Raw genomic sequence first — 25335 nt, 5'->3', positions numbered from 1 at the left:
TGCTGCATGCCTTATATGCTGGGCCGTCGGCTTCCGTCCATATCCTCTTCATCAAAAGTGTGTGGAGGGCCCTCTGGGGGGCAGGACGGAGCCAGACGGGGCCCCCACGGTGCCCTCCCGAGTGTCCCATGTGGCAACAGGGACAGGTCTGATGGCCTTCCCCCATGCGCACACACAGGATCACTGGGGCCACCTGGAAATGTGACTCTGGCCACGCTCTGTGCAGGACACGTGGAGGCCTCGGCCCCAAGACCACTGCCCTGCTCCCGCTCCCCACACGGCCCGGTGTGTGACCACCGTGCCTTCTGTTTCTGTGTGCTCTGACATCTAGGGCCCGCTGGCCCTGCTGGAGTGTCTCTTCCTGCGCAGAGCCCACACCCCCAGACCATCCCCCACCCCAGTCACCCTGGGCCGGGAGCCACACGACCAGGGACAGCCCCGTGTCCCTCCAGTCTGCCGAAATTATGCAAACGAGCCAGTCTTCAGCCCGCTGACCCTGCCTCACCCATCCCTTCCCTTGGAAACCACGGGGAGGCTCCTGCCCCCATCCCGCCCCTTCCCGACCCGGTCTGGTGCTTCCCCAACATGGTGTGCCACAAACTCTCCGGTCTGTTGGCCTCACCAGATGAACAACAAACAAAAGCTAGATTTTAAAACCCTGTGTGCACAGAGAGCAGTTAGGCCTCCCCTGGCAATTTCCCAGCCCCTGGGAGCAGCCTTCCCCCTCGGCTGAGTGCTCGAGAGTGTCATGGCTCCAGGCCCCTTGCCCCCAAGGGACACGGAGACGTGAGCTCCAGGCCTCAGAGGGCCCTGCATTGCCCTCCATGGGACCTGGTGGGATCTGTGCCCTTGCTGGCTCCCCTAGCCCTGGGCCCTATGGCCCATGTCCCCCCCTCATCAATGACATCGGAGGCCGGGCCCTTGAGGGGCCGCTTCAGGTGTTCGCAGAGAGGAGTCGGGCATGGGGCAGGGCTGTTTCATGGAGATCCCACACCCTGGAGCTGCTGAGCACCCCTAGACCCCCGCGAAGGGGACACCTGCCTCAGGACGGACCCCAGGACCAGTGAGATGGGTAGCATCGTCTGGGCTAGCCCGGCCCCCTCTGCACTCGCTGCCGGAGCCTCGGTCTGGCTTGGGGTCCTTGTATTTCTCATTTCCACCCTCCGTCCCACGTGGCATTGCCCCTCTGCTTATGTTCCCGCACATTCTGGTAGAAGGGCTGCCAGAGCCACACAGCCAACGCTTCCGCTGCCCCAGATCCCGTAATCCCTGCACATTCCCTTCGTTCCATGCCGCCCCTGGACCACCAGGAGCTCGTCACCTGCCATCCTGCCCTGCCTCTTCCACCCCCGCTGCCGGCCGTGACTCAGCGCCCTAATCCGCAGAGCTCTGTCCTCCGGAGAGCGCCTGGGCGCTGTGCCCACGCTGGAATCCGGCCCCTGCCGCTTCAGACTCTGTGCCACTCCGGACCCTCCCTGACCTCCCGGAATCCCCGGGTTGGAAGACTCAGCCCTGCTCTCTCCCTCAGTCCCCGCTGGCTGGCTCCGCACCACATTGCCCAGCTGACTCTCGGGGACCATCTCCCAGAATGTGCCAGAACAGGAAGGCAGCTGCGATAGCGGGAAGGGATGGGAGCCCCAAGCGTCTGCCTGCCTGAGCGAGGCTGCTCGGGGGGAGACGGACACCCACAGCCCAGGCCTCCGCAGAGGCAGGACAAACATGGGAGTCTCTCTTCAAGGAGAGCAAGTCTGGGGCGCCTGGGTGGCTCCGTGGGTTAGGAGTCCGACTCTTGACTTCGTCCCAGGTCATGCTCTCAGGGTCATGAGATCGAGCCCCGTGTCAGGCTCTGTGCTCAGTGGGGAGTCTGTGTGAGGTTCTCTCTCCCTCTCCCTCTGCCTCCCGCCCCCCGCCCCCACCCCCACATGCACACACATGCTCTTTCTCTCTATTGCTCTTTCTAAAGAAAAAGAGAAAAAGAACCACCTGGAGGTGCCCCTTTCTAAGGGTTTTCCACAATCTTCAAGAGCAGAGAGCAGCGGGCTCAGGTAGGAGGGGTCAAGATTCCTAGCTGGGGTCATGATGGGTCACGAAGTTGCCCCAGTGGACCCCTGACCCCAGTGCAGACAAGGCCATCCCACTCCCAGCAGAGGACGGTCCGTGTTCCCGCAAACAGACATCAGAAGGAGCGGCACAGGCAACGGGCTGACGCAGACTGGACTTCGCCCTGTTTGTGTCTCCCTGGGACGTCCCGGCAGGACACACCTTGCTAGCTGTGCAGGGAGCCAGGGCGGGTGGGGGGTGGCTTGGGTTTCCGCTCAGCAGATCTGACCTCAAGGGGCTGGCGGCTCCCTTTCCGGGGCCCCGGGAGATTTGGGAAGCAGATGACCCCAGGTGGAAGCCGCACACCAGCCTCTCAGCGCCTCTGCCACCTGCTACGGGCACTTGCTCTGGGGGATCAGCCCACAGGAGGGCAGGAGAGCCTGCGGCGCCCTTCCCAGCAGAGGCACGCCCTCCCCCAGGAACCCGACCCCTGCAGCGTGGTGGGGGGCGCTCTGGTCACATGGGTCTGCTGGGTCAGTGTTGGGCTCCTGACTCGGGCTCCCTTGGGTGGCGAGTCTGGGAGGCCGTGCAGCCAGAGCCCCCTCCCCGTCAGTTACCAGGAGAGTGTGTCTGGGCCTCCCCTGGGCCAGGCAAGCTGGAGCACAGCACCCCTCCCTCCGCTGCACCCCTCGCCCCTCCTCCTGTCCACCTGCTGCCTCCCCAGGGGCAGCTACACGCCGCTGACGTTTACCACACTCCTACTCTGGGGGTATTTTTACCATGTGTGTAAAATAGAGTGTGTCATTCTGCTTGACTTCGAGCTGACGTGCCATTTGAGGCCTATCGAGTTTTCGGGTGAGTTTTTTTATCACAAAGTCCAGTAGGCTGAACAATGTCCCCCGCCCCCCACCCAGGTTCCCGTCCGCGCAGAACCTCAGAATGGGGGCCAGGTGGGCAAGATGATGGGGACAGTGAAAAGTTATGGAGCAGAGAAGCGGAGGGAGACGGGGACCCGGGAGCCACGGGATGCTCGAGGGGTGATGGGAGAGACAGGGCCGCGCGTGAGGGGCTCCACCCCCACGGTGAGCCCGCCGGGCCAGAGGCCCTGCTGTGTCCCGGCCAGCTGAGAACCCACCGATCCTCGCCCCCCAGACTCCGCTCCCCCATCTGTAAAACTGGGGAAGCCGTAGGACCTGCCTCTGAGTTGTAAGGACAGTAAAGTTGGGCGGCCGGTGGGCTGGGCAGTGCGCCTACTTTACAAACGGGGAGGTAGGGATGTTTTACTAAAACTGGCTCACCCATCCCTGGGCAAGCAAGCAAAGCCTGGCCTTTGGCAGAACCACGGGTTTTTCCATCTGTGAATAGCCCAGACCAGGCCTCAAGCCCTCAATGTCTGTGTGCTGATAAGAGACTCCCCGGGACCCCCCTGGCGCGCGCGGAGCAGGACAGGCAGCAGCCTGGGGCTTATCTTCCCCGCAGGTCTGGATGCCTTTCTAATTCAGGGCTTTCCAAGCAGTCTGGGGTTCCTTAAATGGTCAAACGTGGCCTGATCACTGCTGGCCTCGTCATCAGCTCTGTGTTCAGTCGCCTGAGACGTCTGTAGGTGGGAAGGGTCACGGCTGCCCAGCCCGCGGCCGGCTCATGGTCCACAGCAGCGGCCTGGGAAGGAAAGCACTTCCCCTGAGCGCTGACACCCGCAGGACCGCACTTGGCTCCTAGGGCGCACCCCGGCACCGGGGGGCGGACCGTGCACGACTGCTTTGGCCATTCACCAAATAAGCTCCCCTTTCCACTGAAAAAGTCCCCTCCACGCTCTGGTGAAGACAGCACATATCTGAAATCAAGGAAGATTCTAACTGGAAAGCGCGGCTGATGACTCTCGAGGGCTCCCCACAGAGCGGACGCAGGTGCTGCCAGTGTGAGCAGCCCCGGGCATGGCCGGGATGGCACAGCAGGGGAGGTGGGGGGTGACAGTGTTGGGCCAGGGCCCCAAGGTGCAGGGGCGGCGAGGCGGCCGGCACATGGAATGAGGGTCCACAGCCTCCTTCTTTCTCAAGATAAATCACAGCAGCCCTGTGAGGGGGCGTCCTCTGTGGGGTGCAGGGGCCGACAGACCGCATCCGAGTCTCCTCGGGGAGAAGAGGCCACGTGGTCGAGCCCCCAGCCCGGGCTGGCCGTCATGGGGTCCCATCCCAGCAGGGAGGTCCCTGAGCTACGCGGGACCCATGCTTGGCCGGGACACCTCAGGGGCCCAGGGGCTTAAGGAAATTAGAAAGTAGGCCCTTTATGGAGTTCAGGGGACCCCGCTCCTGAAGAAGAGGTCAACGGGCCCCCCTCCAGGCCAGCCAGGCTGGTTCCAGACTTGCCACTTCCATGAGGGCCCCTGTGCGTGGCGTCCAGATGGTCGCATGAGGGCTCAGGTCCCCAAGGCCAAGCCCACACTCTGCCGTCCCCAGTGCCAGGGGTACATGGGCCCCACTCGCTGTGGTGACAGCAGCCTCACAGGGGCAAGGTCCTGGCTTTGAAGAAAGCGCCTCCTGACATGGCCTGTGCAGGTGGGAGGTCTGCTTCCGGCTGCCCCCGGGGGCCTTGGGGGGGCGGCTGCTGTCCTGCCGGTCTGGCCTCTGCTGCTCCTTCTCTGCACGCCTCCATCCCTTCCATGGCGCCCAACCCCCATTGAGGGACACGTTTGCTCCCTCAGCTGACCTCCCCTCCACCCCTGCAAGGGGAGGGGTGCAGTTATCTGGCTTCATGACAAGATCTAAGAGTTGCTTCCCCCCCACATGTCACTGTGAGTGTTGGGGGTCCTGCTGAGTGTGGCCCAGTGGGGTTCAAAGCCTGTCTGTCCATCTGTCTGTCTGGAGTGGCGCCGTCCAGTCTCCCACCCCAAGTTCAGCCCCTGGCCTGGCCAGGATGAAGTTTCACAAGACTGAGCAGCCCCTCCCCGACACCCCTCCTCCCTGGCACAACTGTGTCCCCCACCTCCCTCCTTCCCTCCTCTGCCGTCTGCCCTCGGTCTGGGGCTTGCGCTGAGATCACACTCAGGGGCCATGCTCTCCTTGCTCACACAGCCACTGCGAAGCCGGGCCGGAGCTGGGGAGGAGGACGGGCTGCCTCGAGAGCCCTGGGGCCTCGCTCTGCCCTTCCCAGAAAGCCCTGGGAAAGCACCTGTGCACAGCCCCGACCCTGCCGTGCCAACTCCCCTGAGTTCCACTCTCCTGCCCAGGAAAGCCTCCCTCCCCAGGCTGCCGGTGGAGGCTGGTGCAGTGAGCTCCCAGGCGAACTTCCTGAGGCAGAGCCCATTCCCTGTCTGCGAGTATGCCCGGAACCTGCCTCCTCGGCCAGGGAAGCCTGCTGGGTCTTGACCCTTTTCTTTATGGAAGCATCTTCCCAGTGGGGAGCAGGGAGAAAGCCGTGTCCATTATCGAAGTGTAAGGAAGGAAGAGGCCTCGGGACGCAAGGGCTTGGCTGGTCCGGCTTTGAGGGGACGGAGGTCTCTGCAGGGGTGCTAGCCCCGTCCACACCGTGCCGCAGACCCGGAGTGAAGGTCAGGGCTTGAGCACGTCCACCACATGCCAAGCGCTGTGCTAGAGGTGGGGGGTGTCCGGGAGAGAACCCAGACACCCCGTGTCCTCCAGGAGCCTTCAGCCCAGGAGAGAACACACCTGGGCCTAGTTCTGAGTGACTGCAGCACGGCCCATCATGACCCAGCGGCTCTCTCCCCACAGGCCACCCTGGGCCCTCACCTCCCTGACCCCGGGGCCCAGCATCATGGCTGGAAGGAAAGGGGGTCCCAGGGACCAGAGGCAGAGGCGGGGACAGCAAAAGCTCGAGAGAACAGGTAAGCTGCTATTTTGTCCATGCTCAGGCATGTCCTTCAACGGGGACACGTGAGCCCTGGGAGCGTGGTAGACACCATTCCAGGGCCCTAAACACAAACTGTGTGAAGCTGAGCTGAGAATCCGTGATGGGCACACACACCAGGCGTGTATTCCAGGCCACCTCCAATCATGAAGGGTCCCAGGAGACCCGCCTGGCCCTGGCCTGCCTCTCAGGACAAGTGTCCCCTCCCAGAGACTCGGCCCCTCTTGTAGAACACGCTGAATTGGGTGGAGAGAGCACGGGCCACGGGGTTTTGGCCCCAGACTGTGACCGGGTCTCGAGCCCCGCTGCTGGGTGCAAAGGGACACGTTGGCCGCAGCTGGCCTGCTTGGGGGGCAGGGGTTTGAAAAGAGCACCACTCCACACACTGAGGTGGGTGGAGTCGCTGCTCTTGAAACCAGGCGAGCCCCCCCAGGAGTGGCCAGGGCCGTGGCCCCGTGCCACATCCCTGCTGGTGCAAAGGGGCCATTGCCGCCCCCTGGTATTGTGAGTCCCCGGCGAGGCAGTGCCCTCTTACCAGGAGGCCCGACGGCCCCATCCTCCCCGTTGCTCAGGACCGTGGCAGAGGCCCCAGGGACACACCAGGGCTGGGTGGCCTGCCTGCTGACTATTCCTGTGGGGGCACAGAGGGGGACACAGGCCCCAGGGTGGCAGCTCAGCACAGAGGGAGTGGAGGGGCCCCAGGGGCTCCCCGGCTTGCCAGTTGTTCGAGCACCCTGGGGAGACGAGCAGAACCAAGTTCAGAGCCGCGGCCGCCGAGTGCCGCCAGACGGAAGGTGTTAATAGCCGTTCCCTGGTGACCTTCTCCTCCCCAGTCTCATCAATCGCAATTTTCCCGTCAGGGTTCCCAGTTAGAGATGCAGAGCTCCTGGGAATGGCCCTGAGCCTGATGTCAGCCATTTGCTCAGTGCACGCGGGAGCAGCGGGGCCACGCTTCTCGGCTCCCGGATGCGGCTCCGGCAGAGAATCTGGAGTCTGGGGGTGGGGCGGTGGGGAGGACCTGTTGGGGCTGTGAGCCTGGCAGAGGCGTGCTCCACGAGGGGGGTTGAGCGGGCTCCGGACGAGGGTCCTGGGGCCGCCTTGACAAAGCAGCACAGACGGGCGGCGTCAATAACGGAAATGTATTCTCTCCCAGAGGCCCGGGCGCAGGGCATCGGCAGGCTGGCTCCTCCGAGCACTGTTCCAGGCGCTCCCAGTTTCTGGCGTCTGCTGGCCGTCTTGGCATTCCTGGGCTCGGGGGAGCCCGGCTCCGCTCTGAGAGGAAGGGGGCTTGGGGGTGCTTCACGCAATGCTGCCCGGCTTGGGCAGGACCCCCGCACACACGTGTGTGTGCGCGCGCGCACACACACACACACACACACACACACACACACACAGCACCCATCTCTGACCGAGTTCTGAGACCCCCACCTCATGGCCGTGGACAGCTCTCCAGAGGCTCCGCTGGGAGATGGGGAGCTCGGCCCCGTTTGAACCCCACAATGTCGACACCCCAACCAGGCAGCTGGCCTGCCTCCTGACATTCCCTTCCCCCTAAAACCCCGGCTCAGTGATGGCTCTTTGCACGGAATGAACCCCTGCTTTTCAGTCCTAAGTCTGGAAGCAGGCCCGAGGTGCACGCAGGCCAGGTCACGGTGAGGGCCTTCCCGCAAGGGTGCCGACCTCCAGCCTCTGCCTTCTGAGTGTGTGTTGACGGGGAAATCTTCAGGGGTCCTCTCTCAAATGAAAAAATAACACATATGCTTTTAAGGGTTAGTTTATATTCATGAGATTTCCTTTTTTGAGAGACAGCGATGGGGGAGGGGCAGACGGGGAAAGAGAGAAGCAGACTCCCTGCTGAGCAGGGAGCCCGACACGGGGCTCGATCCCAGGACCCTGAGATCATGACCTGAGCTGAAGCCACGAGTTGGATGCTCAACCGACAGCCCCCCAGGTACCCCCATATTTGAGATTTACAACAAATAGCTGGTAACAAAAAATAAACCGAATTTGTTCTTGATTCTAAAAGTCATGCTTTCCCGTGAGCCCTTGAGCATTTGGGGTGCTGGCAGGCAGGGGAGAGCCAGGACACTCAGGACAGAAGGGCCTGCGGGCTTCAGGGCCACGGGCAGAAGTGCAGTGAGGGGAGGCTGGGAAGGGGTGCAGCCTCGTCCTCACTGGTCAGGGGGCTTCGGGCTTCCCTTGGCAACACCACCAGCCACTCCCAGAGGCCACAGCCACTTCAGTTTACAGAGGCTATTCACCATCGGCCCCTCCTCCCGGCACCACTCACATCCCCCCACCCCCCATGTATGGGGTTATTCCACTCCCTGGGTTGAAGAACGCATTCATGGACCCACTTCACAGATGGAGACACTGAGGTGCAGACAAGGTTCTTCCTGGGTCCCAGGTCCCATGAGCAGTTAGTGGGGCCCCTTCCTCTTCCATCTCCTGAGTCCCCTCCCAGGTGCCTGGCAGGTGTCCCCCTACACCCTGGCCCTGGCCCTGCCTCCCTTCCCGCTCCGTGGCCCAGCCTCGCACCCCCAAGCTCCGGACTAACCTTCAAAGTGGAGACAACTGTTTAAATATTAAATGGTCCTTGGAACACCTGGGCTTCCATTAAGATTCTGAATTAAAAGCAAAAGAGAGACATTTTAAAGATCGCTGGAGTTCTGAAAAGCTGAATTATCGATGTTTGTGTCCCGGGGCTGCGTCCACGCCTCGTCCCCTTGGCTGTGGGCGCCCCTGGCTCCTGGAGGCTGGTGGGTCCTCCCTTCGGGGTGCATTGGCCAGGAGCGTGCGTGGGTGGGGTGGGGACACAAGCCAGCCTGTCCTTGAGGGGCCTAGGGTCCCGACGTGCTCAGCGATAGCCCCGCGAGAGGAGAGCTCAGGAGCTGGGTCCCGGCCGTGCCTCCTCCATCACTCAGGGGGCCTGTGGGGGCCCAGCCAGGGCAGCAGCCAGGCATCGGCCAGCCCCACGGCAGCAGGAGAGGCCGGGACCAGCAGGCGAGCCCCCTGCGTGGGGAGGGGCCTGCACCCCGCCTGGACCGATTTACCTTCTCTCTCAGATGCTGCCCTGGGAAGGCCGTGCACGGCGGTGGAGGTTGGGCTGGCGCCCGCAGGTGTCCACCCAACGTCCGTCCATGCACGGGCTATGAGGAGCCACGTGCCATGCATCCCGGGAAGAGACACAAGGACACAGGCCCAGCCACCAGCTGGGAGGGCTGCCAGGACCGAGATGTGTCAGCCCACGGGCCACTCCAGGGTCACAACCACCAGGGAGACTGGACTGGAGAGGTGTTCCCAGGCCTGGGATCTCATCACACCCGGGCCCACCACCTGTGCCCGCATCCTGCCATGTCCCAGACACACCTGGCTCGTGGCATCTGGCTGCCTCTCCTTCCCTGAGCTCAGAATGCGGGGCCAGCCACCCGGCACCGTGATTCACCACCCCCCTACCTCCTAAGTGCCTCTCGTCAAGTCCTTTTCTGCACCCCCTGGAAGGGGGACCCTTCCCCAAACTGCTCCCCCCATGAGCTCCGGGGACCAGTGTCCCAGGCATCCCCGGCCCTCCTGGGCACAGGACAGCCAATCCCCATAGCCTCTCAGCCGGAGGGAGGAGGCGTCCAGCCCACAGCCTTGAGTAGACACTGACCCAGGCGTGGGCACCAAGGACACTTCATTGGGACCTGACTCCACACCCCTCCCCCCATTGCCCAGCCCGGAGCTGCCAGATGTGAATCTGGGGCTCCTCCAGGTCACGGGGCCGGGGCTCCACCGAGCCAGCCTCCTCCTCCTCCCTGTGGCTGTGGACAGACGTGTCTTCCTTGTCCCCTCCAGGCCTTCAATAACTCAGCCAAGCTGACACAAGGGCAAAAGCTACGAGACGTCGGGTGCTGGGACTCCTGGTGTCCACACGGGAAGCCGTGCCTCTTCCTGCGGTTCACGTTTGGGAAATTGAGGGTGAAGTTCGGTTGGTTGGTGTGGGGAGGAGTCTTCCCTTCAAAAACACAGCGCTCCCCGAAGGAACCCCTGAACTGGTGGGCCCCATTTTAGGGAGACCCTCACATCAAGAATGCAAACGCGAGACCCCTGTTCAGTAGCCTGGCCGCCTGCTGGGGTGGGAGCCAGGCGTGTTCGGGGGCCAGCCACCCTGCTCCACAGCGTCCCTGCGTGGGGGGCAGCAGGCCCTGTGCTTCTCGGTGGCGGGAGCTTGGAAGACCCCACTGTGTGCAGGATTCTGGTGTGTTCTACAGGGGGCTGCAGCGATCGCACCCGGGTCCCCGCATCGCCCCTGCGATCACCTGTGACGTAGCAAGGTCCAGAACCCCTTTTAGATCTTACACCCAAAAGTCTGCCTCGCTGTTGTGACCTCGGGCGATCACCGTGCCTCATCCTCTATAAAATGGGCACAGGAAAGCCGGTGCTCGGCGTGGGAGGGACCATCAGCCAGCCGTGCAAGCGTGTTGCTAAGTGGATGCCCGATAAAGAGCCAGACAGACTGACCGTCGGACAGCGGCACAGCAGGTGTCCTCACGGAAGGTGGAGTTTAGGACCAGCCAGAGCAAGAGCAGAAGGCCACGGGGAGGGGCCCTGACCAGAGCCACGGATGGCCAGCTGTGCCGAGGTCCAGCGCACGGACTGTGGAACAGTCTAGCTCCCCGTGTGCCGTGCAGGCGAGCGGGCACAGCGTCCGGCCATAAGGAGAGCCAGCCTGGCCCCAGCCCCCCCACAGCATCACACACACCACTCCCTCGAAGGCAGGGCAAGGATCCCTCGCGTTGACAGATGGGGAAACTGAGGCGCAGAGCTGTAAATGATTCACCACCCGAGACACGAAGCACGAAGCCGCCAAGCAGCATTTGGACGTGGGCAGCGTGACCGCCCGCAGAGCCTCGGCGTCCAGGACGCGGCCCCTGACGGTCGGTGCCGGTGACCTTTCCGTACAGCTGGTGGTCATTCGAACGTCTTCTTTGGGGAAATGTCTGTGCAAGTCCGAAGCCAGGCTTTCAAGCAGATGATTGGGTTTTTTGCTAGTAAGCTGTAGGAGTTCCTTCCGCGCTCTGAACGCCAACCCACTCGGGGGCTGAAGTATGCCCCCCGTCCCATCGGGGCGTCTTCACTCTGCCAGCGGTGGTGTTTTCCTGTGCTGGGATCCCGGGACCCCGCTTGTCTGCCTCTGCTTTTGTCCCCCGTGCTTTTGAAGCCAGATCATTGCTCTCTGTCGATGCCCGCTTGTCCCGGGAGTTAGGTTCAGGTCTTACGCTCGTATCTCTGATCCATTCTGAGCTGATTTTTGTGCACACGGGCCTAACTTCACCCTCCTGCATGCGACTGTCCAGTTTTCCCAACACCATTTATTGAAGAGACTGTCCGTCCCCTGCTGTGTATTCTCGGCGCCGTTGCTGAGGATCGATGAACATATCTCTGGGTACGTGTCTCTGGGTTCTGCATTCTGTCGCCTGGTGCGCATGGTCCCCATGTAGGCAGCGGGGGTCCCGGGGGAGACCAGCAGGGTGCTGCCTGGCCAGGTCTGTGCTCAGAGGGGCCCCTCCCATTCTGCTCTCTCGCAGCGCTGGGAACAGACGCGGCCCTGTTTTGTCGATGTGCCCTATTCTTACACACCCCAAGCTTGGGTGCAGGGCCCAGCCCCTGCCCCCACCCCATGAGGCCCTCACGTGCACACTGTAGCTGGCCCATGCTAAGGGAGGAAGCCGGTCTGATGACAGTTCTGCAAGACAGAAGGCATCAGTTGCTTTGTTTGTCTGGCAGCGGAAATCAGAAGTTGGAAACTGAAGGGCCAGGAAAGCCAGGGTCTCCTGAAGCTCAGCAAGAAGCTTCACCCTGCTGAGCCCGGGCCTGCAGGTGCACCCCACACCCCCTACCCCCTACCAGTGGGCCCCCTGCCAGCTCGTTTCAAGGAGGAGGAGACTGAGGCACAGAGAGGTTGAGTCACTTGTCCCACAGGCCCCAGGGCCGTTCTGGAGAGGGCTCTGACAGGGCAGCACTCAGGACCCAGGGCCCACCTCCTCTCCCCTGGGGCCAGGGCTGTGGGACACCTTGCCTGGGACCCCCAGATGGCTGCCTGCCCTGGCCTCAAGCTGAGCCTGGGGACCTGGGAGGTGAGGCGGCAGACGCGAGCTCAGGCCCGCACACAGCCCAGGGCATGTCCAACAAGACCTGCACTCCCACCTAGCCCGCCCCCGGCATGGAGCCTGAGGCCTGGTCAGGACACATTCCAGGAGGAGCCAGCCAGCCCCGGGCTCCCGACAGCCCACCACTTTCAGAAACAGCCCGTCCCTCCTGCTCTGCCGGACGTGCTGGGCCCGTGTTCATTCGGGAGCTGGACAAACCCCAGGGCCGCCCTCCAACCCACTCAGACCACAATTTCATCAGCCCGTCACCCCTTCCCGAGCTCCTAATGAGAGCCGAGGCCGAGTCCCCTTCCACCAGGGGGAGAGGGCACATGCAGCCGGAGCTGGGGACGGCACTCCCAGTTGCTGAGACGCTCAGGCGGGGAGCAGGGCCCGTGGGCGCTCTCCTGGGGACCAAGGCCGACACTGAAGGACACTCACCACCTGACTTCATCCTCAGGGGACTGCGACCCAATTCCCTGGATTGTCACTGCTCTTTGCTTTCCGGAGGGGCTGCTCAAAGGCAGGGGCATCTCGAGGGACAGCTGGCCCCTGAGTGGCAGCCCTCCGCACCCCCTGACCGCTCCCCCGGCTGCGGGAGAGGGGAAGAGGTGGCTGCCCCCGCAAGGGGCATGTCACCCCACAGCTCCCGCTGAAGACGGGGTGGCCTCTCCCAGAAGCAAGTTCCCTGTGCATGGCGGCCGCCGGCAGGGACCCCGGGACTGGAGGGGAGCAGCAGCAGACTGGGTCTGGCTGTGGCCCCAGGGACAGTGCCTTGCAGGCTGCAGGTTCCTTGTGCTGGACGCTTGTCGCCTCTCGCCTCTCGGAACACAGCACAGTGTTCTGTCTGCCGAGGCAACCAGGGGCCACCTGACCAGTGATGGATAAATGCAGCCTGGGGTGCCCTCAGCCGCAGCAACTCAGCAATGCCCCCTTCTCCTGGCTTTATCGCTGCCCCTCAGCCCTTCCCTCACCCCTGTTCCCTGGGATCATCCCCTTAAGAAGCCACCTGTTCTCTGAGTCCTTGTCCCAAGATGAGCGTTCCAGGGCCTGAGAGCCTTAGCAGCTGCTTACAGGCCTAGCTGTCCCTCATTCAGAAGTGAGCCATGGGTCCAAGGGAACCTCCCCGCACTGTGCCACCACAATGACAGCGTGCGCTCCCGGCTCTGCCGGAAGACCCTGGCTGCCGTGTCCCTGGACTGAAAGCCCAGGTCCCATCAGGCAGCCTCCACAAGGCCCCTCTGCCAGGCACGTGGCTTTGGAAGGGCTTGGTACGGAGCCTGCGCTCAAAGCATTACCCAAGGCCAACCCGAGCTGCCAACCCGGGGGTCAGTCTGATAAGGTGCCCGTCTGCAGCAGAGCTCTGCGGTAGCCCCAGCTGTTGGCCATGACGCCTTGCAGATCGGAGAGAGACCCCGTGAATCAAATAAGTGGATGAATGCTGGGCACTTCCATATCCCGGGCTTTCCTCGCCAGAACTGAGGGTTGTGGCACCGGTGGTCTTAATGGCAGTGTAGTAATGGTGGTGGTGATGTTGGCGAGATGTTGCTGGTGGTGGTGACAGTATAGACGTGTTGGCATTGGTGTTGGTGTAGATGTTGCTGTCCGTGGCGGCAACAGCATTGGTGGGATACTGGGGAGCCCACTGCCCCCAGTCGAGGGGAGGAGCACACAGGGTGTAGACTCAGCTGGACCAGCAAGCCCAAACCATCTGGGGTCACCCAGGTAGGCTACTGGGCTTCTGTTTGCTTGAATAGCCCAGTGTGGGGAGTGGCTGGAGATGCTGGGTGGCCACCTTGTGCCCAGGGTGGAGACTTCCCAGGGGGTGAGCATCGTGGGCGGCCCAGAGCAGCTTTCTGGGCAAGGGCAGGAGGTCACAGGGAGGAGGAATTCTGCATTGCTGGTCAAGTCCATGTCTGCTGGCCACTGGAGAAGCTGCAGACCCTGGAGAAGCTGCAGGCCCTGGAGGAGCTGCAATCCCTGGAGGAGCTGCTGGCCCTGGAGAAGCTGCTGGCCCTGGAGGAGCTGCTGATCCTGGAGGAGCTGCTGGCCCTGGAGGAGCTGCTGGCCCTGGAGGAGCTGCTGGCCCTGGAGAAGCTGCTGGCCCCGGAGGAGCTGCTGGCCCTGGAGAAGCTGCAGACCCCAGAGGAGCTGCTGGCCCTGGAGGAGCTGCTGGCCCTGGAGAAGCTGCCGGCTCTGGAGAAGCTGCCTCCTCTCACCCTTTCCCTATCTATCCTAGGAGACTGAGGCCTTTCCAGCTGTGGCCCTCCTTGAATCATAGGAAGAAAATCATCCCGTGCACTAACTCCACAGCCTGAAATTCAGGACCGGTTTGTACAGACTCAAGTGCAAGAGAAGAAATCCAAGGACGAGGCCCGGCTTGCCACACCCTTGCCGGCTCTAGAATCTCCCATGCCACATCCTTTGAAAAGAGTCAGGTGGGCTGCGTGTGCGTGATTCCAGCTCTCTGACATTCTGGAAAAGGCAAAATGATAGAGACAGCAAACATATCAGGAGCTGTGGGGTGGGCAAGGGAGGGTGGATAGGTGGAGCCCAGGGGATTTGAGGACAGGGCTCCTCTCTACGATTATGGAGGGGGGCACACATGTCATCCACATTTTTCAATACACCCCGAAGAATGAACCGTGCATGAGCCATGGGCTGTAGTTAGTCAGAGCGCATTGATATCGGCTCATGGATTGTAGGGAGCGTAGCTCACTGACGCGAGATGGGAGCCTCGGGAGAAAGGAGAGTGGGAATCTATACTTTCCCACCAAATTCTCTGCAAAGGGAAAATTACTATAACAAGAATTAAGTTTATTAATTTGAAAGGAGGAAGAGGAGAATCAGGCTGAGGCCCGGCCCCTCTGAACACATCCAGCTCCCGTAGCCTACTCGCTGACCCCCAAGAACCTCCTTCACCCCCACAGACACGGCCCACCCTGGGAGCTTGGGCTCCATACAGCTGAGGCGCCAGCCTGGAGCAGCCTGACGGTCTAACGAGCCACGTGGCCGCAGTCCTGGCAGGCGGGCACGTGTCCCGGGGACACCTTTGCTTCGACAAATCACCGCATGGCTTCATGGTGCCAGGACGTTGACATCTGGGGCACGGAAAACTGAGGCTCCGACAGCTCGGCCCTTCTGTGACGCGCTGTTCAGGGCCTCCCGGGCAGCCAGCTAGGGCCGCGAGTTCTGAGTGGAGGCGCCGTGTGCCTGGCCCGCCCGCGGGAGCCCTGGGCCGGCAGCGAGCTGGGGGTCAGGGCCCTGTCCTGGTGACTGAGCCGAGCCGTGCCCAGTGCCGCCACACCCACAGCCACCCCCGGGCCGGCTCTCGATAGTAGGGCCTGGGTCAGAAACCCCCCTCTTGTTTGCCTAAGGCCCATCTTTCTGAGTAAATTCATTTTTCTAAGCAAACGATCNTGCTCTACCCTCCCCAGACCATGCCTTCATCCAGCTGTTTCTCAACCAGGCTGCCAGGACGGAAGGAGGCCCTACAAAGAAATGATCCGAGCTGCCGTGTTCTGGACTCCCCGAGGGTGCTGGGGGCCGGCTTCTTCCCCAGCGGGGGAGAGAAGGTGATGTGTGGGGGTCCCGGGGCATGGCTTTGCTCTCTCCTGCATCCCAGGGTGAGGACCTCCGCTCACCCCTCACTGCAAGAACTCCTGTTTCTTGTGGACACGGATACAAGCCGGCTGCCCCTTGCCCACAGCCTGAGGCCCAAGAAAGTGAAGGACGTCCTGTGGTCCGGTGGGTGGCGGCAGGGCAGTTGCCGTGTGTCCCCCTGCGGCCCCTGAGGGGCCGGCCTCTTCCTGACCCAGCTCCTGCCGCGCCCCGGTAGCAGGTGGGGCTGGCCGCGGGCCCGTTACGAGACTGCTGGCTAGATGTGCCCTGCAGGTTTCCCACCAGTGTGCAGATATCGCGTCCCTACGTGGTACCCCTGAAACTGGTGTAATACCTCCACAGAGAAAAGCCCAGGGGCGCCCGGGGGGCTCAGTCGGTGAAGTGCCAGACCCTCGATTTTAGCTCAGGTCGTGATCTCAGGGTCATGAGCTCAAGCTCCCCCTCCCCCCATCCAGCTGTGCTCTGGGCCTGGAGCCTGCTTGATATTCTCTCTCCCTCTCCCTCTGCCCTTCCCCTCACCCTCTCTTTCTCTCTCTCTCTCAAAACAAAAACAAAAACCAAACCCAATGAAGTAATGGAGCGAGGCAGTGGTCCCCGAAGGCAGCTCAGGTCGTCAGGAGGAAGACGACGGGAACCCCTGTGGTCACGGGGCTGAGTCCGCTGCCTGCGCTCCGTGCCCCAGAGCCGGGGGCACAGGTGTCCGCTGGCGGAGCGCCCCACCTGTGTGGACGCCGTCCTCACCACACGGGAGTACGTCCAAGCACCAGCTTTACCGGAAACTGGTCTACGGCTTACAGAAAACTCAGGGACAGAGGAACATGTTACATGCACTCCGGCCTGCAATCAGCAAAATCCAGAACGCAGGACATTCTACTGGAGAAACGGCCACGTGTCGCCAACCAGCCAGGGCAAGGGAGGGGGAGGGGAAGGGCAGAGGGGGGAGGGGAAACCAAGCGGTCAAGAGCCTTCAGAGCCCCGTCAAGCCATGGACCTTGTATTCAAAGAAACCATCTAAATAGTAGGTATTTTTTAAAATTATGATGTTATGTTAGTCACCACGCAGCACAGCATTAGATTTTGATGCAGTGTTCCATGACTCATTGTTTGCGTACAACACCCAGGGCTCCGTGTGCCACGTGCCCTCCTTATACCATCACCAGCCTCGCCCGTCCCCCACCCCCTCCCCTCTGACGCCCTCAGTTTGTTTCCCAGGGTCCATAGTAGGTATTCTGCGGTGCTACCTACTGACGTATTTTTCTGATGAAATGAGGTCCAGGGGTGGCTCTAGAGGAGCCTGGAGAGGGGGCGGGGGAGGGGAGAGAAGGGGAAAGAAGGGAAAGGGAGGGGAGGGGATCACAAACAGGATTGGCGGGGATGCTCTTCCCTCTGATGTTCTTCCACAGGTCACAGTCTTCCCAGGAGCTGCTGGGGGCCTTTGGGGGCTGGGCGCCAGGTCCCCAACAGGACAGAAACGCCAGGCTTGTATTTCCAGCTGTATCCTTCAGAAATGACCCACCAACAGAGGGCTGGGGACTAAAGCTCTCTGACAGCCAGTCTAAACGGCCCCCAGCGAGGTGTCCCCGACACACCTTCTTAACTCCACCCACAGAGGGGCCTGGCTTCTCTGATTTTCCGCTTGGCGCTCCCTCAGGAGGCCACGGGGGAAGTGCCTGGTGCTCCCTTTTCCAGGACCGAACGTTTCAAAGTTTTTAGAAATGGCAGGAATCACAGATTTCACCCAAAGGACGCACTTTCTTTGATGTCCTGTCAGATCGCAAATCACGAAGTGCACACGTGATCGATCTTGGGAAATATCCAAACACAAGAAGAACGCTGGTGGGTTTGCTTAACCCCCGTGTGGTCTGATCTTCCAGGAATCACTTGGTTCTGTGGGACCTTGGGCTCCCGGCTCCGGAAGCGGACGAGCTGGCAGGGAAGGACGTGGCCGCGGTCCCCCCCAGCTCCCCTGTAGCGGCGGCTGCTGGCGCCCCCACTGCAGCGCGGCAACAGGCACTGTGTCTGCTTCGAGTTGTGGGGCTGGGGCTCTGTTTAACTCATCGGCCCAGGCAAGAGCCGGGGGAGCAAGTTAGAGAGCCCCAGGCAGACAGCTCTGGCCCCTGTGCAGATGTGGGGACGGAGGCCAGCACCACGGGAGCTCCGCCCTGCAGAGTGCCGTTCCCCCGCTCCAGGGACACCTCTGCACCGGGGGAAGTGTGTCGGGGAGCAGCGGGCTCACCCCGAGTCAGGAACACACCCTTTGCATTTCAGACCCTGCTGAAAACTTTCTTAAATCTGCTCCCTGGCCCAGGAAGAAAACAGAAAACCGGGCTGACGTTTCAGGTGTCCGGAACATTCCAGAGCTCTGGTCCGATTGCTCAGGGCCAGAAACACATGCTGACCATATCCTGACCTCAGGACGGCTCCTTGAAGTTAATATTGTTTTTTTTCTTAGCTAAATCCCTTGCATTAAAAGTTTTTTTGAGATTGCCAATGTTTTCCCTCTTCTCAAAGCATTTATTTCAGGGCCAAACTCCAAGTTTCCAGCCCCTGGGAAACCCCGTGTGCCTGAACTTGGACATGGGATACGGGAGAGCTGGAGGCCCATCTCCGTGCCTCCATCCACAGGAGCCGCAACCCCCACCCCACGCACCACACGTGTGCACACGCACGCACACACATCACACGCACACTCACTCACCCCTCATCTCCCTCAGTCGGCGCTGAGACCTGGAGAGCCATCTCCGAGGCCCACATGCCCCATGTTCCCACCCTCAGTGCCCAAGAAGCCTCTGGCTCCCGGGGCAGCCATGTCCCTCCCCGCATGGCTCTGCGCCCCCAATCCACCTCCCACCCTCCACCCCATAACCTCCCCTGCATCCTCTGAGCAAACAGGCATCAGCAGAGGCCCACAGAGCCTCCCCGTGTCCCCGCCTCCTGCTGGAACTGGCCCCCGGCCTCCTGAGACCTGGCTCCTTTGCAACCTCCCACCATGAGGGGTCCTCTCCTCACTCCCTCCACAGGACTGGGGGAGGGGTTTTCCTCCAAGCTCCTCCTTGTCACAGCAGGCCCCAGTGCCTCCAGCCTCCCTCCAGCCTCTCATCCAAAACGCATCTTTGCACTGTGACATCCTCCTGGGGGTCCCACCCCCAGGGCCCTGGCACCTGCTTCCGGCACTCTCGCCAACTCCACGCTGGTTCCTAGAGAAGCCAACATCCACCCGAACAAGCCTCCCCACCCCACTGCTCAGCCTGCTGACCTCGTCCTGCCGCCCTCCCTGCCCGTGGGGCCCCAGACAGGGTCACGCCCAGGCACCACCCCTCCTTCCAGCCCCATCTCTCAGGCTCATTCCCTCTGGAGCCCAGGACCACGTTCCAGTGATCTCTTCCCTCCCATGTGTCCTCACCTCCCTCCTGTCCCAATGGGGACACATCATAGGGAGACCTTGGAGGTGGACAGAGTCCAGAAAGGCACAGAGGAGGGAGCATGAGAAAGGGCTGGAGTGTGTGCTGTGTCTGCATGTGTACGTGTGATGTGCGTGTGCACACGTGCTGTGTGGGACCCGGGCTACCGGGGCGCGAGACAGGACTGAGCACTCCAGGGTGCTGGCTACCAGCCTCTCCTCTAATCTGCCACAGGCCGGCCGACGGCCCCTGCTGGACAAGAACCACCCCGGAAAGCAGGATCAGGGACACTGAGCCCCTGGGGTCTGCTTGGTTAAGCAATCGGAAACGGCAGGAGCTCCAGTGATGTGGGCAGGGGAGGACTTGTCCCAAAACGAGATTGCTGCCCCCAGCAGGGCATGGACCCTGGAAGACCCCCCAAACAGGTGGGCCTGACTCAGCAGCCAGGGTGGGGGAAGGAGCAGGCGGCGTGTGCGCCCACCCAGGGTCCAGGCCTGCAGAGAGATGGACGGTGGAGAAGGGCCCGAGCTGGGACGGTGGCGGTCATCTGTGGTCGAAGACAGACGAGCAGGGACAGACTTCTGACATCTGCATCATCATCCCCAAGACCCCAGGCCCACTGACCCGACAGCCCCGTCCCCTGCTGCGGGCCCACCCCCAAGCGGGGGGAAGAGGCACCCCGGAAGGGGGGCAGCACTCAGGGCGATGCTGCTGCTGGCGGGAAGGGGCCCCACTCAGAACACACACTGGCAGCAGAGGAGCCCAACTCGGGGGGAACGGAGGGACCTCCCGGGACGCAGGGAGGGGGCCCGCTGGCAGGCCTGGTCCTGCACCTCTTCACACGGCTCCTGTGCCATTCAGAACCCGAGGCCTTGGCGAGCCCTTGCTTCTTTCCCGTCTGTCCCCCCAGATGGCTCTTCCCCACGGTCACATCACCCTTAATGTCACTGCCCCCCCCCCCAGTACCTGCCACCAGGGGACCACAGAAAAGAGTAAGAGTCAATGAACCAGTGAGTGCGTTTCTCAGGGCTCTGCGTCACCGGAGTTCCCGTTCTAGGTGCGAGCCCGTGGACTGCACGTCCCCTGAGATACCGGACACGCATCCCCGCGTCCCCGAGCCCTCCCGCTCCCGCGGTGAGGATTGTGTTCGTCTTCTCAGAAATGGCTTCCCGAGAACCTCATCCCAGCAAACCTCACTTGACAGAAGCATGGCTTTATCTACTTGCACACGGACTTACCATCTTTGCTTGTTCCCGACATAGCGAGGCCGCCGTGTCTGCCGCCGAGACCGTCAGAAGCAGCTTCAGACGTGCACTTGAACACTAGCCGGGACAGGTTCTACCTTGTTCCCTGCTCTCCGTGCAAAGTGGAGGGTCTGTGGTGTGCAAACACGTGTGTGGTGTGTTGTCCATGCATGAGTATGTGAGTACGTGTGACCGTGTGTGAGTTCATGTGTGAGTGTGCAACACATGCTACCGCGTGTGAGTGTGTGTGACCATGGGTACACGTGTGAGCACACGTGTGCACACTGTGGTGTGTTCATGCGCGAGCCGGTGTGTAGGTGTGATGATGTGTGGGTTCATGTGTGAGTGTGTGTGGCATGTGGTCATGTATGCAACACGCACAACTATGTGTGTGAGTTCACTGGTGTGTGATTGCATGGATTCCTGTGTGAGCACGTGTGTTCACACTGTGGTCTGTGTGTGCTCGTGCATGAGCACGTGTGCACATGTGATGGTGCGTGGCCGTGCACACCACACCCAGGCTCGGTCACAGTCTAGTGTGTGTCTGGAGCTTTTCCACTCAACAGCATGTGAGTCTCCTGAGGCTCTGGGCAAAGTACACTTTGGTGGGCGTGACCCATGCAAACAGGGCACAAGAGCACAGAGTCCCCCTCGTCCTGGGGCTCCCGTGGGCACAGACCCACCTGAGCCAGGGTGCACAGTGGGACAGGCAGCCCACCCGGCTGTCCAGGCCACGCAGGCCTGGACCCACGAGGGCCATAGAGTCGGAAGGGCCGGGCCCCTTGCTGCCCTGGGTGTGGGAGGCCAGAACCCCCAGGCCCCGAGCAAGAGGGGTCCCAGAGAGCTCTGTGGTTCCCTGATTCGGGCAGCGAGCTCCAGGCTGCACAGTGCTGCCGGCACAGCGAGGCCAGCTCTGGGTCCTCCCAAGGATGCCAGGCCCCTGTGGGCCCAGGTTCAAAGTGGAGAGGTCTCTTCTATGCATTTGTTCAGAACCGTACGTTTTTTCCCCTAAGAAAGTAAAAGGAAACAGGTTTCCTCCCATTGTGCTGGCGGCTGGTGCTCCTCTGAGTTTTGCTCTGCCAAGACGAAAGCTTGAGGCTTCGCCCCCAGATCAAGGCCCATGGCCTCAGAGGTCTCCCACAGATGCCACTTCCTCACCACCCGGTTTGAAAACATGCCTGCAGGCCAGGTAAGGACCCGGAAGGCGCAGCCGGACCTGCACCCCCTTCTCGAGCGGCGACACCGTCCTCCCCCTTCTCGAGCGGCGACACCGTCCTCCCGTGACATCCCGGGGCTGCGCCACTCCTTGAACTCCCCCTGCTGTAGCCGCCTGAGCTGCCCTCCCCCGTTCCAGCTCCAAGACTGTCTTCTGCGGCCACCAGCCACACCTGCCCTTGCCCACTCCCGTGCGTGGGCAGACCTGCCAGCTGGATTCGGTCCGCGGCTCCTGCAGCATGGCGCTGCCACATCCCCTCCCAAGGCAGGAGACGGAGACAGCTCTGCAGTTGATGTTTTTCCACGTTCGGCCGTGGGGTCGGCTTCTTACCGCTGGCTGGAGAGCAGCTTCTGAATCCCCATCCCACCCCTAGCCTGTGTTTAGTGCCCACAATGGCAAGAACATCCTCGACGCTCCCAAGAGATCAGCTGGCAGGAGTGTGGCCCTTGTGGGCCGGGGACGCGAGCCAGCCCTGTGTGAACCCCAACATGCCCAGTAGGACATGAAGCCATGCAGACACGCTGCATCTGTCTGGAGCTCCCATTGTGTGGGAGGACTTGGGCAGGGATGGAGGGTGGTCATGTAGTGACTTCACCACTATTGATATGATTTATATGAAAACATATGCAAATCTTGGATGGCAGGACAGGCAGATCACCTGTTCCTGTCACAGTACTGCCCCCCAGATTCAGGGCAAATGATGGGCCGGGCCAAACCCCATAACTGTCCCAGAGTGAGGGATGGAACCCACCGGGAGAAGTTGGCAGTGGGACGCCTGCAGGTCCCGTGCACCCAGCCTGACAGGTGAGCGGGGCCGAGCTCAGCTGGACACGTGAGCTCGTCCCCTGGCCGCCCGCTCCTCTCCGGACTCCGCGGTGCTCTGGGAGGGGCAGAGACCCACGGGGAGTACGACGAGGGCGTTTGTGGCCTCGGGGCAGCTCTGTGACTGGACTCAGACCCCTCCCCGCTGCAGCCCTGCCCAAGGAGTTGCCTCTAGGGCTGGTGTTTGGGAGGCTGAAACTTGGCAGCTCCCACCACCCACAGCTACGGCCAGGCAGCCCAGACACCCACCAGAGGCACCCACTGACCATCCTATCCCTCTTCCCCAGTGAGTCAGGGGAGAAGATAATCCCCATTGTAATGATTTAAGCTAGGGATGACACTGTTTTCCCAGGTTGGATTAAGATTACATTTCTTCCTATCAGAAGGAACGGAGGGATAACAGGCTGAAAATCTCGTAGCAGCCACACCAGTGGCAATGACTTTGTACACTCAGGCGTGCACTTCCGGGGCCGGTGAAGGAGGGGGAAGCCCGCTGCGTGTCAGGGCCTCACGACAGTGGGGGTGCAAGCAGCTACGACTCTGATGGTGACTCCATCGTTCTGGACAGATGAAGCGGAAAAAGGGGTCCTGCTGGGACAAACCCAGGACAGAGAAGAGCTGAGGAACACAACGCACTGCAGCCTGGAAAAGGCTCCGAGAGCTGAACTGCACTGGAAATGCAGCAGGTGACACACAACCGTGGTCTGACCCAGCGGGACCCAAAATGAAAAACAAAGTCAACATTTCCCAGAGGATTTTAACAAGACCCAGAGGCTACACAACATAATATTGAAAATATTCAGGACAATCTGAGGAATCCAAAATTACTTGACATACAAGGAGCCACGAAAATGCTCAAGAGAGTGTGAATCCACAGGCGCCCCACATGACCCGAAGCTGGAGTCACTCGGTAAGACTCCGACGCACCTGCTGCCACTATGTTCCACGTGGTAAAGGAAAATACACTTGAAGTGACGGAAATACAGAAATTCTCTGTAGAGAAATAGAAACTACAAAAAACAACTAAATAGAAACTTTAGAACTGAATAATAAAATATCTGAAATTTAAAAAAAAATCTTTAGGTGGGCTTAGGAGCAGGCTGGCAGTGGCAAGAAAGGGGACTGAACCAAAGAGAGATTCATAGAAAACTTCCAACCTATGCAACAGAGGAAAAATCAGCCTGGAAAAGGAAATGAACAGAAGCTTAGGGACTCTTGGCATGGTAGCAAGAGGTCCACTGTTCCTGCCACGAGAGTCTCGGAGGAGAGAGGGAAACAATGGTGAGGGAAAATATTTGAAGTGATAATAGCAGAAAATGCCCCAAATTGGGGGAAAGACATATGCACAGTTTTAAGAAGCTCAGCAAATCCAAAACAGGCTAAAGTCAAAGAAAACTGTGCCCAGTGACGTCACGATCTGCCCAAAAAACCCCCAGGGTCTCATGAACCCGAGAGAAAAGGGATGCATTACATATTGGAAAGAGCAATTGGAATGAGCCTCTCTTTCGCCTCCAGACCACAGAGGCCACGAGAAGATACAGAGGAACCTGAAAGGCAGATCGCTAAGTAGAAAAAGTCAGCCTGGAAAGGCTGCATACTGTGTGCTTCCCGCGCAGATGTTCTGGAAAAAGGCAGAACGGCAGACAGAAAACAGGTGGCTGGGGGCTGGGGGGAGGGCAGAGTTTCAGGGCAGCGCAGCTACTCCGTGTCCACACCGAGAGTGAGCCCTACCGTAAGCTGCGCGTTTCAGTTAATAGTCATGATGCAGCAGTTGTGAGCAGGGAGGGGGGACGGAGGCGCCTCCCTGGACTTCCTGCTCAATTTCTCTGCAAACCTAGAGCTACTCTCTGAAAAAGACTTAATGGAAAAGAAACCAGGCAGAAAGTAAACAAGAGCAAACATCTGCTCACACAACACGGAGGCGGAGGCAGCGGGACGGCGTCCCGAAAGAGGAGGGCGAGGTGGCCGGGGGCTCCCACGGGTTATCGAAGGCGGCAACACAAAAGCTGAGCAGAGCATGGGGGGCGCGTCACGGGCGCGAAGCCACCGCTACAAAAGACACACGGAGGTAAAGCCAAAGAGCCAATGGCTACGTTCAAACGGAGCGCGACGAGAAGTTGAAGTAAGACGCAGGAAAAGGGAGCGGAGGGACAGAGCCAGAGAGGATGAGCAAAACGCCAGACTGAGCGCGAGAGCGTCCACGGGCCCATCGTGTCACACGCCTTCCGGAGTACAAAGTAACAACCCTCATGTTTTTATGGAAAACCGTTCCAGAGCGAATCAGCCATCACGTCATCCAGAGGAGCACGACGTGGGGGGGAGGGGTCAGCTCGGCGGCAGGTACCTTCTGCGAGAGGATCCATACCAGCGGGAGGTCTAGACTAGGACCACAGCGGGCTCTCAGGACCCTGGGAAACTCGCGGCGGTGCCGTTTAAGGGCCCATGGGTCTCTGGCCACCGCCCTGGGGTGTACTGTCACCCCGGGTGGGCTCCCTCTCATTCCGGCATTGGGGGAGCAGCATCCTGGTGTCTCGCACCCCTCCACTGCGGTGGAGACAAGAGGGGTTCCCACCACAGAGCTGGAAAGCACAGGTGGCCCAGAGCTCCCGTGAGCACCCCCACTTTCCGTCCTGAGTCATTTTTGGCTCCATGAGAATGTTCGTTGTCTGGCCATTTGCTGGGGGTGAAATGTCAGACTCCCTTCCAGCCGGAGAAGGACATTGGGACCGGGTGGGGGGGCTTCTGCTGGTGGGGTGGGAAGGGGTCCAGCACGCCTGAGGCTAGGCCTGGGCACTACCCACCCGCAGGCGGCTACCCTAGGGCCTCTTGGTAAGCAGGGGCTGGCTGACCGTGGGCACCACCCTGGGTAAAAATACTGCTCTGAAAAGGGACAGTGTGAGGCCAGTGGAGCATGAGCTCTGCACCCCACCAGGTTCCCCAGAGAGGCAGCAAGAGACAGGAGCTCACAGGAGCACACAGCAGCCGAGGGCAGGGTG

The sequence above is a fragment of the Ursus maritimus genome, unplaced genomic scaffold, assembly GCF_017311325.1.
Source record: "Ursus maritimus isolate PB19 unplaced genomic scaffold, ASM1731132v1 scaffold_4, whole genome shotgun sequence".
Classification (NCBI taxonomy): Eukaryota; Metazoa; Chordata; class Mammalia; order Carnivora; family Ursidae; genus Ursus; species Ursus maritimus.
Note: the sequence above shows the minus strand (reverse complement) of the source record.